The sequence below is a fragment of the Hypanus sabinus genome, chromosome 7 (assembly GCF_030144855.1).
Source record: "Hypanus sabinus isolate sHypSab1 chromosome 7, sHypSab1.hap1, whole genome shotgun sequence".
NCBI lineage: Eukaryota > Metazoa > Chordata > Chondrichthyes > Myliobatiformes > Dasyatidae > Hypanus > Hypanus sabinus.
This window is the reverse complement of record NC_082712.1, coordinates 72,162,877-72,176,486: the sequence shown is the minus strand read 5'-3', so window position 1 is coordinate 72,176,486 and position 13,610 is coordinate 72,162,877. Positions and strand designations below refer to the sequence as shown.

The 13,610-nt window shown below is 42.7% G+C and overlaps 1 protein-coding gene across 1 annotated transcript in view; it reads right to left on the bottom strand.

Moving 5' to 3' along the window:
- chrna8 (cholinergic receptor, nicotinic, alpha 8) overlaps positions 1-13,610 on the bottom strand; it is a 362,783-nt gene that overhangs the window by 289,887 nt on the left and 59,286 nt on the right. The window lies entirely within an intron of this gene.

Below are 13,610 nucleotides of genomic sequence, written 5' to 3'. Positions count from 1 at the left end.
TTTCTTCCCCATTCTGATATTTGTTCTGAACAACAACTGAATCTCTTTACCATGTTTACTTGCTTTTATGCATTGAGATGCTGCCACGTCTATATGGAGCGCTGTTACAGAAAAGCAGCATCCATTGTCAGGGTCCCCCATCACCCAGAACATGTTCTCTTCTCACTGATGCCATCAGGAAGAAGATACAAGACTCCCACCACTAGGTTGAGGAATACTTCAACCTTCAGGCTCTTGAATGAAAGGGGATAACTTCACTTGCCCTGTCACTGAGCTGTTCCCATAACCAATGGACTCACTTTCAGGGACTCTTCATCTCATGTTCTTGATATTTATTGCTAATTTATTTATTACTATTACTTCTTTCTTTTTTAAAATTTTGTATTTGCACAGTTTGTTGTCTTTTGCACATTGGATGTTTGTCCACACTGGGTGCTGTCTTTCATTGATTCTAATATGATTCTTGGATTTACTGAGTATACCCACAAGACAATAAATCTCATGGTTGTATATGGTAACATATATTTACTTTGATAACAATTTTACTTTGAACTTGAATTTTGAACTCAAATGGCTAATTTGGTGTTTGCAGTAAAGGGGCAGGACTAAAGGTGTACCTAATAGAGTGGCCACAGTGTAAAATGCCAAACCAGAAATGGCTGAATCCTGATGGTGATTCAAATCACATTTTAGCATTTAGCCCAGGAAACTGGAGTCTAGGGATGGAGTAAACTGATAGAATCAGTCTTCCAAATCTACAGGTCTGTCCTGGCCGTCTGTGTTTAGTGTGCATGTAAAGCTGTGCTAAACTAATTACATCAGTTCACTCTAACTCTGAGCTCCCATGTCCCAATGCAAATTCAAAGTCAAAGTATATTTGCAATCAAAGTACATATATGTCATCATATACAACCCTGACATTCACAGGAAAATTTAACAAACAATAGAATTTATGTAAAACTAGAAATAAACACAGACTGACAAATGTACAAAAGATAATTAATGCAAAAATAAATAATAAATGCTTAACTGAATAAATACATGCATAAGTAATTCTGAGAACATGAGTCGCAGAGTCCTTGAACATGGGTCTATAGGTTATGGAATCAGTTCAGAGTTGAAGTGAGCAAAGTTATTCATGTTGGTTCAGGAGCTTGATGGTTGTGAAGGAATAACTATTCCTGAATCTGGCAGCAGGGAATCTCAGGTTCTTTCTCTGTGTCCTGCCTGATGATAGTAGTAAGAACAGAGCATGGTCTAGATGCTGGGGATCCTTGATAATGGATGCTGCTTTCTTGTGGCACTGATCCTTGTAAATGTGCTAAATGGTGGAGGGGGCTTTGCTTGTGATGAACTGGTCTACACACTTCTCAGTTCCAGGTCATGATGCAACCAGTTAGGATACTATCCATGCTGCATCAATAGAGGGTTCGTCAAAGTTTTAGATGACATGCCAAATCTATACAAACTTCTGAGAAAGTAGAGGCGCCATTGTGCCTTCTTTGTGATGGTACTTGTGCACTGATTCCAGGTCAAGTCTTCTGACGTGATAATGCCAAGGAATTTAACAGTACTGAAACTCTCTGCCTCTGATCCCTTAATAAGTAGCAATACTCAACAGCTGTGCTGAACTCACTGTGATTTCCCCATTGTTTTGCTTGTGAGAAACCACGTCTTGTAAGTAGCAGCATGTCAGATAGACAGTGAAGCTCAAGCCCATCTAATTTCAGTGAGAAATGCAGGGTGATGGTTTATGGAAACTGCAAAACCTAATTTAGTTATTTTGAATTATTTTATTTCATTTTTCTCTTATTAATTACTTGAAAGTTTTAAAGTGTATCAGCTTTGTTATACTGTATTAGCTTTTTTATATTCAATTAATTACTTCAATAACTTATTAGCTAATTTACTCGGCTAGCAGACAGACTTCTGGGACATCAATCTAGAGATTTGAAAATTGGGTTATTAAATTAAACTGAAATTAAAATAAAGCTAATCTCAGAAATAGAAACAAATAGCAGATCACTAGAAGTAAACCCTATTACATACAACAGTGTTCATCAGAGTGGAGAATCTGCCACCTTTACTATATCTAACCGAGATGTGACTCTAGAAGCATTCTGGTTGTCTCTTAACCATCACTTCAGGTCATTTCTGGGGCAATTACAAATGCACAATATATACTGGCTTTGACAACAGCATTCATAGTCCATAAAAGAATGAAAAACAGTAATACTTTCTTAACATCCTTAGATTTTTGAAAAGCAACTTGTGTTAACTTTGAACTTGAGCCCTACTTGAAGCCTGGCCAACAATGAACCAGTCCTTGGTACACAGTAAATCTGGAGGGTCACCCAGATAAGTCTTCCACATCATTGGTGTAAGGGGAAATATGAGGCTATCAGGCAGGAACTTGGAAGCATAAATTGGAAACAGATGTTCTCAGGGAAATGTACTGAAGAGATATGGCAAATGTTCAGGGGATATTTGCATGGAGTTCTGCATAGGTATCTCCCAATGAGACAGGGAAGTTATGGTAGGGTACAGGAACCGTGGTGTACAAAGGCTGTAATAAAGCTAGTCAAGAAGAAAAGAAAAGCTTACAAAAGGTTCAGAGAGATGGTAATGTTAGAGATCTAGAAGATTATAAGGCTAACAGGAAGGAGCTTAAGAAGGAAATTAGGAGAGCCAGAAAGGGCTATGAGAAGGCCTTGGCGAGCAGGATTAAGGAAAACTCCAAGGCATTCTACAAGTATGTGAAGAGCAAGAGGATAAGACATGAAAGAATAGGACCTATCAAGTGTGACAGTGGGAAAGTGTGTATGGAACCAGAGGAAATAGCAGACGTACCTAATGAATAATTTACTTCAGTATTCCCTATGGAAAAGGATCTTGGTGATTGTAGTGATGACTTGAAGTAGACTAACAAGCTTGAGAATGTAGATATTAAGAAAGAGGATGTGCTAGAGCTTTTGGAAAGCATCAAGTTGGATAAGTCACTGGGACCGGACGAGATGTACCCCAGGCTACTGTGGGAGGCGAGGGAGGAGATTGTTGAGCCTCTGGCAATGATCTTTGCATCATCAATGATGATGGGAGATGTTCCAGAGGATTGGAGGGTTGCAGATTTTGTTTCATTATTCAAGAAAGGTAGTAGAGATAGCCCAGGGATTTATAGACCAGTGAGTCTTACCTCAGTGGTTGGTAAATTGATGGAGAAGATCCTGACAGGCAGGAATTATGAACATTTGGAGATGCATAATATTAGAAATAGTCAGCATAGCTTTGTGAAAGGCAAGTCATGCCTTACGGGTCTGATTGAATTTTTTTGAGGATGTGACTAAATACATTGATGAAGGTAGATACATTGATGTAGTGTATATGGATTTCAGCAAAGCATTTTACAAGGTACCCATACAAAGCTTATTGAGAAATTAAAGAGATATGGGATCCAAGGAGATATTGCTTTGTGGATCCAGAAATGGCTTACCCACAAAAGGCAAAGAGTGGTTGTAAACAGGTCAAATTCTGCATGGAGGTCGGTGACCAGTGATGTGCCTCAGGGATCTGTTCTGGGACCCCTACTCTTCATGATTTTTATAAATGACCTGGATGAGGAAGTGGAGGGATGGGTTAGTAAATTTGCTGATGACACAAAGCTTGGGGATGTTGTGGATAGTGTGGAGGGCTGTCAGAGGTTACAGGGGGACATTGAGATCATGCAAAACTGGGCTGAGAAGTGGCAGATGGAGTTCAACTCAGACAAGTGTGAGGTGGCTCATTTTGGTAGGTCAAATATGATGGCAGAATGTAGTATTAATGGTAAGACTTTTGGCGGTGTGAAGGATCAGAGGGATCTTGGGGTCCGAATCCATAGGAAGCTCAAATCTGCTGTGCAGGTTGACTGTGTGGTTAAGAAGGCATACAGTGCACTGGCCTTCATAAATCATGGGACTGAGTTTAGGAGCTGAGAGGTAATGTTGCAGCTATATAGGACTCTGGTCAGACCCCACTTGGAGTACTGTGCTCAGTTCTGTTCACCTCACTATAGGAAGGATGTGGAAACCATAGAAAGGATGCAGAGGAGATTTACAAGGATGTTGCCTGGATTGGGGAGCATGCCTTATGAAATCTAGTTGAAAGCTAGTTGAGTGAACTTGGCTTTTTTTCCTTGGAGTGACAGAGGATGAGAAGTGACCTGATAGAGGTGTATAAGATGATGAGAGGTATTGATCATATGGATAGTCAGAGGCTTTTTCCCAGGGCTGAAGTGGCTAGTACAAGAGGCACAATTTTAAGGTGCTTGGAAGCAGGCACAGAGGAGATATTAGGGGTAAGCTTTTTACGCAGAGAATGGTGAGTGAGTGGAATGGGCTGCCGGCGACGGTGGTGGAGGCGGAAACGATAGGGTCTTTTAAGAGACTCCTGGAGAGGTACATGGAGCTCAGAAAAATAGAAGGCTATGGGGAACCCCAGGTAATTTCTAAGGTAAGGACATGTTCGGCACAGCTTTATGCGCTGATGGACTTGTATTGTGCTGTAGGTTTTCTATATTTCTATGATGGGCATGAAATGGGATGGATAATGGTCACAATAGGAGTATCAGACAGCCTGGTGCAGCATATTGTTTTATCACCCTTGCTACTATCCCTCTTCCTTTAAGTTTCAAGTATTGGCGAACCTTGATTATTCTGTTCCACTCCTCAGGTAAAAGTCTTACAAGATAGTTACCATCACTGATACCTCTTCATACATCAGCCTGCTTGTACCATCCATCGACACAGTCTGCCTGCATTATCCTGCAGCTCTCTGCATTCCCCTCACCATTTGAGAAATGCTCCGATTTGATTTCATCAGCAACCATTACAGCATTTCTCCTGTGCTTCAGCCTAAATCATTTTATATCGACAGAAAACAGGAGAGGCCCCTGAGGCCCAACAACACTGTCATTCTGAAGAATATCCATTTAATGAGGCTTGCCTTTTTAAGGCTCACAACAGATTAATAGCAAAGGGAAGAGTGATCGGTGCTGTGCAGTGAGAGCTATTAAACCCAACGTTAAATGCAATTTCTATTATGTACTTTTAATTCTCTGATGATCCACGATGTGGACTACAATAATCTACCTTATTTAAAGAGCTGGAATACACACGTTCTCTAGGCTGGCAAAGTAGCATCAGTCAGGTGGCAGTATTATCTTATCGGAGCCCAGGGTGCAAGTAAGATCCAGTGAACACGAGAAAATCTGCTGATGCTGGAGATCCAGAGCAACACACACAAAACGATGGAGCAACTCAGCAAGTCAGGCAACATCAAAGGAAAAAAGTAAACAGTCGAAGTTTCAGGCTGAGATCATTCTTCAGACTCAAGAAGGGTCTTGGCCCGAAATGATGACTGTGGTTGCTGCCCACCTACTATAGTGGCGTGAATCAAGTGCCTTGGCAATATTCGACCTATTGCCCTACTTACTATTTCTTTAAAGAATGTAGTGAAAAATATAGTTCTTATTTCTTGTGTAATTTGTGGGGTCTGCACTATACAAATTGTATGCAAACTGTATGCAAACTGGAGGGAATGGACTTCAGGAAATAATTTCTTTTTTGCTAAATGTTCTTGGAGTCTTCATTTGTACTGCCCATAACCTTTTTATATGTTGACTATCTTTCTAGCTCTGATGCCAAATAGCGGTAAAACTGGCAGCCATTCATCTACTGTGATGAGAATCCTTGTTGAGGAGAGTCCGCGCCGGCTGTCCATACTCCAGAGAGTTAGAGTGTCTGAATCTTGGTATCTGGCACAGTTGGTAGCATCTTGCAACAGGACCCCCTCTCCTTTGGCAAACTCTTGATGGCTCTGGGTGCTCCGAGAGATAGTGATAGTAGTCGTGGATGAGAGCCAGATCCAAGATAATTCTTTCAGGGACCCTGAACCTTTCCTCAGGTCTGAATCCTTCCCAGTCCATGTGGTATTGCCGAACACCCCAAAGAGCATATGAGTCCAAAAGTCTTCTCAATGTAAAGATCTGTTCCCCATTGGTAAACCTGGGTGGTGGCAGGGCTGATGGTGGTTGGTCTAAGGGGCTGGTGGAGACAGGTTTTAATTTAGAGATGTAGAAGGTGGGATTAACCTTTAGGGTCTTGAGGAGCTGCAAGGTGTAAGCCACCAGGTTTACTTTCCTCAGGACTTTGAAGGGTCCAATGAACTTGGGCGCCAACTTTCTAGATTTCACTTAGAGAGGAAAGTCATGAATGGACAGCCAGATCTGATGCCCAGGGTGCAAAGTGGACCCCTGTCTTCTCCTTCAGTTTGTCTTGGTCTCTTCCTTTCAGGTAGAGGCCAACAAAATCTCTCTTGCCCTACTCCATTTTTGCTTGAAGTTTTGGACAAGATTTTTGACTGCAGGGACCCCAACAGATAGAGCAGCAGAGGGTAAGTAAACTGGCACTCAAAGAGTGACATCCCATGTGCCTAATGCTGTAAGGTATTGTGGGTGACCTCTGCCCGCATCAAATGGCTGCACCTTTCATCAGGTCTTTCTGAGAACAGGCATCTTAGGGTATATTCAAAATCTTGGTTGGTCTGCTCCATCTGGCTATTGGACTGCAGGTGAAGCTCAGAGTAAGGACTTACTGTTGCCCCGATCAGCTTGCAGAGTGCCCTCCAGAAGTGTGGTGTGAATTGAGGACCACAATCTGAGTCAATGTCCACCATGGATCCTCAAGACCTGGTCCATGACAAGCTTGGCTGCGGTTCTGTTGGAGAAGGCAGCTTCTCCAAGGCAATGGAGGTGCAGGCTTTCAAGAACTGATGACAATTACCAATATGACAGTCTTCCCCTTGAATGGCAGAAGACCTGTGACAAAGTCAATGGAGACATGTGCCCATGGCCTTTCCAGAACAGGTAAGGGATGGAGGAGCCCTTGAGGTCAGGTACAGAGCTTCTTGTTCCTGGCATGCACTGCCAAACCTCTTTCATCATTCCGGGCCACCAATACTTCCTCTTGATAAACTTGAGGGTCTTGCCAATCCCTGGGTGAGTGGTCATTCTCAATGAATGCCCTTGCTGGAGTACCTAGGACTGGGTGGAACTTGGGTCGAATAGCCAACCTGAAGAACCATTCCTGGGAATCTCCCTTTCACTTAGGCCTTGCAAACAAGAGTGTTTATTTCCAAATAAAATTGTGCTACCACCTTGGCTTGAGACAAAGGGGTGGTAGGCTGCTGCTCTTGCTCAGGTTCGTCAAATTGATGGGACAAGGTACCTGGCTTCTGGTTCTTTGACTCTGGTTGATAGGTCAGGATGAAATAAAGGGGTTAAAAAACAAAGACCACCTGGCCTGTCTGGAATTCAACCTCCAGGCCTCCTGATTATAAGCCAAGTTCTTGTGGTCAATCCTAATGATAAAAGGGTTCTTGGCCCCCTTGAGTTAGTGATGCCATTCCTCCAAAGATAACTTACCCACAAGAAGTTCCCGACTCCTGATGTCACCAGGGATGGCCACCTGGAGAAGAATACACTTGGGTGTAGTTTGCCATTGAGACAACACTTCCCCCATTCTGATGTCTGAGGCAGGTCTGGGTTAGGAGAAACCAAAATGGGAGCTGTAGTGAACCACTGTTTAAGTTCTGCAAAAGTAGTGTCCGCTTTGGTAGTCCAGACAAAAAGGCCCATGGATTTCTTAGTTAGCACCATCAGCAGAGCTGTCATCAAGCTAAAGTTCCTTGCATGTGTCTGGTAGAAGTTTATATACCCCAGGAATCATTGCACTTGTTTGACACAGAGTCATTGTGGACAATCTCTGACTGCCTGGATCTTAGCAGGGTCCATCTGAGATTGCCATTGGAGATGATAAACGCCAAATCTGAAATGGTCATCAAGTAAAATTCAGACTTCTCCAACTTGACATAAAGTTCATGGTCCAAGCCTGTTTAAAATATTCCTGATGTGAGTGATTTGCTCCTGCATGGACTTCAAGAAGATTAGGATATCATCCAAGCAGACCAAGGCATACTTATGGAGACTATCCTGGAGCACATCAGTTAAAATAACCCAAAAAACTGCTGGAGCGTTTGCAAGGCCGATGGGCATAACCAGGTTCTTGTGGTGTCCTGTTGGTGTGTTAAAGGCAGTCATCCACTCATTGCCTTCCCTATGGATCAGATTGTTTGCACACCGGAGATCTTTCTTAGTGAATACTCTTGCCCCTTGGAGAATCTCAAAGGCAGTACTCATATGTAGAAGGAGGTAACGATTCTTGACTGTTATGCAATTTAATCCTTTTTAATCAATACAGGCTCCCATCCTTGTACAAGGAAGAAACTTAAGCCAGCTTGTGAGGTGGAGGGCTGAATGAATCCCATGGCATAAGCTTCCTTTATATATTCTTCCATTGTGCTTCTCTCTGGACCTGAGAGCACGTACAATCGACCATGTGAAGGACAAGCACCAGGCAGAAGGTCTATGGCACAGTTGTATATACGGTGTGAGGGAAGCCTTTTCCCTTCCCGAAGACCTCTTCCAAGTCCTTGTATATTGGAGAAACTTTGAAAGGCTTGGGTGTTGCAGGTTCTTTTGAACCCTCTTTGGTAGACTTCTTAGGTGGCAGTGATGACATCTGAGTCTTCTCCTTAAGTTCACTAAGCTCCATCGTATCCTCAGGGGATGGCAATGAGATGATCCTTGAGTCCCTGAGAACAGGCTCCAAGGGTCTGTGTTTACGAGTTACCTGGATCCCTTAGATTTCAGGTTATCTCATGCTGAGTTCTGTCCCCTTGCTGGCCATTGGTCTTGAGAGAGTTTGGGGTTCATCCTGCACACATACACTCTTACAATGACTGGACCAAGTAATGATTCTACCCTCTCTCCAATCCACGTATAGGTTTTGGTGGGACAGCCAAGGCTGCCTAAGGATCAGGGGTATGAGTGGTGAGTCAATGATGCAGAAACTAATGTCTTCCACATGATCCCCTATCCCCATCTACACAGCCACAGTCTGTTGCTGGACCTGCCCGGAACCTAGCAGGTGGCCATCCAAGACAGTTGCAAGTATGGACTGGCTCAACTCTGTCGAGCTGTGGTATGTTGAGCTGATGAGCAGTTCCAAGTCCAGAGTCCACAATATCCTTCACCTGTCTCAGGTGAACTCTGCCTTCAGCACAAAACCAGAATCCATGGAATCGGGAGTAGTCACTGCTACCATCAAAGTCCTCCCGATAGTGGATAGTCTTAGTGGTTCTCCGGGTGGCTGCAGCTTCGGGCTTTACCGCTTCAGGTGACCTGCATCCCTGCAGTAATAGCAACAATATGGATTCCAATGCCAGGACCTCTCATCGATGGAGAACCTCGTGTAACCAATTTGCATGGGCTCAATAGAGTCCCAAGCAGGAGACAGACCTGTAATGGTCTAAGTTCAGGGGGTGGAACTGCAATGGATTGAGTCCGGGCTTGGACTAGCCCTCTTTGGCCTCATGATGTAGCCCCTTTTACGCTCTGCCAGATGATTGTCAAGGCAGATAGACTGGTCGGTGAGGACCTCTAAATCTCCTGTTGGCTCTCCCAAGGTGAGGGCATACTTTAGTTTGTCCTGGAGTCCGTGGTGGTACAGAGTGGCCAAGGCTTCTCCGTTCCAGCCACAATCTTGCACCAAAGTTCAGAACTCAACTGTGTAGTCAGTCCCTGACCGACTCTCCTGATGTAGCTTCATCAGTACGTCTGAGGTTCTCCTGGGGTTTTCACACACAGCAGTCTCTAGATTTTACAAATAATGGTGCAAGAAACAAAAAAAAATATCCAGTGAGCAGCAGCTGTGTTGGGGAAAACACCTTGCTAAATGAGAAGTCGGAGGAGAATGACAATTTGTAGAAGGTATCTGAGCTATGCCTAGCCGCACAGTCATGTGTATTCAGAGAGTAGAGCAGTGGGCTAAGCACTCACCCCTGAGATGTGCCAGTGTTGATCGTCAGCGAGGAGTGAATGTTAAAACCAATCTGCACAGACTGTAGTCTTCCAGTTAGGAAATCGAGGATCCAATTGCAGAAGGAGGTACAGAGGCCTGGGTGCCTACTACTTCCTCCTACCTCCTACTTCTGGGGCACCTAGGCGTGATTGAAGTAGCAGTAGTACTCTCAATGGATACAATTAAATATTCCCATTTCAGCCTGTTACAGCTAAAAAACACAACTGCTTACAAGGTCAGTACAGTCAACAAAGATGTCTTAATGCATTTAAACAAACTATCACTGCTTAAAACTGATGGAAACAACACATTAGGGCAGCTTTTATGCAGTGAAGCATCTCTGAGTGCACAACACGTCAAACTTTGAAGTGGACGGCCACGAACACACAGTGGCCACTTTATTAGGTACAGGAGATACTTAATAAAGTGTCCAGTGAATGGACATGTCTCACAATCCAGATCCCAGCCATGGCCACTGCTTCCTGACTCTGGCCATACACACTGCTTCTACTCTGGACCCCTAAATCAGATTCTAGGCTAATTAGTGGAACAGATGACCGACCATTAGGACTTGTGAACAATTGTATGCCATATTATCAAATTTTTATGTATACTCATCTGTCCACTCTGTTAACCTATCTGCAAGTCTTGCAGACTCCTTGTGTCTTCACAACTTGTGAGCTTCCCTGTTTATATCAGTAGCAAATCTATTCACTGTATACATGACCACTTCATCCAAGCCATTAGTGTATTAGCTGAGGCCTTGGTATTTATCCCTGTGGTGTTGTGCTAGTTACTGAATGCTGATCCAAAAATGACCCATTCATCTTGAGTCCATTTACACTACAGCAATATATTACCCCCAACCTCAGGTAGGCTTGTATCTTGTGTAGTAATCTTTCCTGTGACATGTATTCAAATACCTTCAGAGTTACCCAGCAAATTTGTCAGACACGACTCTGCTTGATTGACTCCTGAGCTTTCTTGGCCTTACTGTTTCTCATCTCAAGCTGATTCTGCATTTTGAGATTCTGAGCCTCTATTGTTACTCCCCACTGCAATGATCTCATTCTTAATTAATGGAACTATTCTACCTCCATGTCCTTTCAAAAAGCGTAATATCCTTGCATGTACACTACCCAGCCACAGACCCTGAAATGGCCGTTTGATCATACTCATTCATTTCTATTTGTGGCATCAACTCATCTATCCTACTGTAAATACAGTGTGCATTCAACAAAAAAAATATTGAATTTTATCTTGTTTTCTCCCCATTCCTCAGACTCTGAACAATGTCTTACTTTTACAGCCCAGTCCTCCCAAGCACACACTTGTTATTGCTAACCTTGTACTATTGCCTTCTCCTTTTTGTCTGCCGAGAATTCCCTTTTATCTGAACCTTCCACATTGTGAGAAAATATGAAGGCAGACCCATATTCCCCGCCTGAAGCTCTGCTTTCTGCTCTTCTGATTCTGCCCTCTGGATGCCATCCCATTGCGAAGCGAGTTTAAACCTTCAGCAACTGCATGAGTGAATTCCACATGATTCCCATTGAGGTACATCCTCTCAGACTTCTGGTAGTTCCATTGTCCCTGGGATCAGCCCTAGTGAATCAATATCTATATTTAATGATTGGGAAAGGGGGGGGGATTTGCTGATAAGACAAAGCAGAATGACAGTGTGTGTTGTTACTCAGGACCGTCACCATTCAGGACTCCTCCTTGTCCTATTACTAACATTGAGGAGCCTGATTTACCCTTGATGATTTAAGTACAGCTTCTTCCACTCCACTGTTAGATTTCTGAACGGTCCATGAACATTACCTCGCTATTCCACTTTTTCACATTTATTTATATATGTATTTATTTACATTTATTTTTTATTATCACTAATTTTTATGTCTTGCACTGTACAGCTACCACAAAGCAACAAATTTTATGACATATGTCAGAGATAATAAACCCGATTCTGATTCTGAGAATGACTTCAGGTGATACAAACAGGCCAGAAGGATGTTACAAAATGAAAAATAATGTGAAAGATTATGAAGTAATTTATGTCGGCAGAAAATCTAAAGAAGCAGTTTTTTTTTAAGTTGATGTGCTGGTAGGAGAAGCAATTAGGAAAGCAAACTTTATTCACCTTTATTGTATGAGGATGTGAAATACAAATGTATCTTGCATTGAGGGGAAAAAAACTGCATGTCTTCCAAAACATGTCCTAAAGAGACAAACTTCACAACTTTTTCAAGTTAAGCCGTGAATTAGTGTTTAGATAATTTTTTTACCCAGCCCCTCAGCACCCTTCATGCCCCCATCCCATGCACTACCACTTTCACTTGAACTTCACACCTCTAACTTACACTGACAGGGTCACTGTCCTATTGTGTTTCATATAACCTGTGGCTACCTAGAAGAGTTCCTCTTGCTCAGAGAAAACCTTGTCCCTTTCTCATTTAGACCATAAGACATACACGAGCATAGTTAGACCATTTGGTCCTTCAGATGCACTCTGCCATTCCATTATGGCTGATTTATTATTCCCTTCAACCCAGTCTCCTGCATTCTCCTCATAATCTTTGATGCCCTGACTAGCCAAAAATCTATCAACCTCTGCTTTAAATATACTCAATGGCTTGATTTCCACTGATTTACCACCTCTGGGTAAAAAAAAATCCTTTTCATCTCTGTTTGAAATGGACATTCCTCTATTCCGAGGCTGTGCCCTCTGGTCCTAACTCACCCACTGTAGGAAACATGCTCTCCACTTTGACTCTATCTAGGCTTTTCAATATTCAATAGCTTTATTGATATTCCTTCTCATTCTTCTAAACTCCAGTGACTACAGGCCCAGAGCAATCAAACACTCCTCATTTGTTAACCTTTTCATTCCCTGAATCATTCTCATGAACCTCCTCAGGACCATTTCCAATTCCAGCACATCTTTTCTCAGATAAGGAAGGGGCCCAAAATTGCTCACATACTCTAAGTACAGTGTGACCAATGCCTTATAAAGCTTCAGCATTACATCCTTGCTGTTATACTCTTGTCCTCGTGAAATGAATGCTGACATTGCATTTGCCTTCCTTACAACCAATTCAACCTGCAATTTAACCTTTACTAAACCATGCATAAGGGCTTCCAAGCCCGTTTGCACCTCTGATTTTTGAATTTTATTCCCATTTACGAAAAAAATATTCTGAACCTTTCTTCCACTGACCAATATATATGACCACACACTTCCCAGCATTGTATTCCATCTATCATTTATTTGCCCATTCTCCCAATCTATCCGAATTTATCTCTGCCTGCTCAAAACTGTTCTTCCATCTATCTTTGTATTTTCTGCAAAAGTAGACACAAAGCCATCAATTCCATCATCCAAATTATTGACATTTAATGTGAAAAGAGGCAGTATTAATCCCTACCCATGTAGAACACCACTAGTCACCAGTAGTCAACCAAAAAAGGCTCCCTTTATTGCTGACAAAGGGTCCTGATGAAGGGTCTGGGCCCGAAACGTCGACAGTGCTTCTACTTATAGATGCTGCCTGGCCTGATGTGTTCCACCAGCATTTTGTGTGTATTGTTTGAATTTCCAGCATCTGCAGATTTCCTCGTGTTTTCCCTTTATTTCCATTTGTTGTCTCCGGC